Source organism: Monodon monoceros, unplaced genomic scaffold (genome assembly GCF_005190385.1).
Source record: "Monodon monoceros isolate NGI ecotype Baffin Bay Population unplaced genomic scaffold, NGI_Narwhal_1 Super_Scaffold_18, whole genome shotgun sequence".
In the NCBI taxonomy this organism is placed as follows: domain Eukaryota; kingdom Metazoa; phylum Chordata; class Mammalia; order Artiodactyla; family Monodontidae; genus Monodon; species Monodon monoceros.
This window is the reverse complement of record NW_021703774.1, coordinates 175,287,899-175,289,305: the sequence shown is the minus strand read 5'-3', so window position 1 is coordinate 175,289,305 and position 1,407 is coordinate 175,287,899. Positions and strand designations below refer to the sequence as shown.

The 1,407-nt window shown below is 44.7% G+C and overlaps 1 non-coding gene across 1 annotated transcript; it reads right to left on the bottom strand.

Moving 5' to 3' along the window:
* Positions 1 to 340: 340 nt before the first annotated feature.
* Positions 341 to 413, bottom strand: TRNAG-CCC. Its single transcript has one exon. It is a non-coding gene; the product is annotated as a tRNA-Gly (tRNA).
* Positions 414 to 1,407: the final 994 nt, after the last annotated feature.

Below are 1,407 nucleotides of genomic sequence, written 5' to 3'. Positions count from 1 at the left end.
TTTCAGCTAGAGGATATTAATCGCGACTGAGAGCTCAGTGTGAAGTTAAGTGGAAATGAAAAGATCCACAGGGGATAGGTCGATGAGGAGAATCGGTGCTGAGATGAACTGAACCAACTGGGTGACTTCATTTAATGATTATTGTTTCTACTTTCCATCGTTAACTCATATGTAATGGAAGGCAGGTTATACCCTTGATACTTCCAATGCATTTCATTTTTAAAAATTAATTAATTATTTATTATTTATTTATTTTGGCTGTGCCAGGTCTTAGCTGTGGTACTCGGGAACTTTGCTGCGGCATGTGGGCTCTTAGTTGCTCCATGCATGCGGGATCTAGTTCCCCAACCGGGGATCGAACCCGGGACCCCTGCATTGGGAGCACAGAGTCTTACCCACTGGACCACCAGGGAAGTCCCTTCCATTGCATTTCAAATCTAATCATCAAAACCAAATTCTGCACGTGCCTCAGAGTCCCCGATTCACAGAAGTACTGGGTTTTTCAGGCAAGAAAACCCTCTTGTCCCCCAGAACAGTAACTAAGCTTTGATTTCCAAAGTTCTCCTTTAGCCTTTTCTGAGATCAGAATTTAGTTTACACGAGTCCTCCTGGGTAAAGAAAGGGGGAGAAGATCTCTCCTCAAGTTTCAAAAACCACAGAATATCAAATTATTGTTTCAGTCCAAATAATTTCATTTTGATTACTTCTTTATTGTAAACATCTTCTTGCTAACAACCACCAAAATTAAACCTGCAGCCAGAAAACGTTGCATTTTTTGATTCGTTTCATAGAACCCTACACCATGAGAACCACAAGAGATTGGAAAGGGCTTTAAGGATTTGAGTTGGGTGACGGGGGGTGGGGGGGCGGGTGGGTGTCCAAGGAAGCAAGGCTTTGCTCTGGATTGGATACTGTCAGGAAGCAGGGATGAGTCTATGCTTGGATATCCTACTAATTCTTATCTGGAAGGTCAGGAGGCTAAACCCGTAATTGGAAAAGAAGCAGCCGTCTATCATATTAGCCAGGATACAGGGTGTTGGATCACCTTTGTGGTTCTCACAATGTTCTTGCTTTTGTCTGAGCAGAGGTGACCTCGGGGTGCTCCTGTTTTTGTCTTGGTCCAGCATGGACGCAGGATGCCCTGTCTGATGGTGTTCCGTGAAATCATAGATGTTCAGCAGAAGGACACTGAGGCCCAGGCCACCCCACTGTCCATTTCCTCCTGCCATTCATCTAGGTACTAGTTTCCTCAAATATGGAATACGTTTCCTCTCTCTGTGATTTACAAGCAGGAACTCATTTCATCAAATGCTCCCTCACCTCCCATGCCCCTCACCCTGCAATGGCTTTTCTCCACAGCCCTCCAACATGCTGTGGGGATATTTACCTCTGGTTTATTTGGGGTCT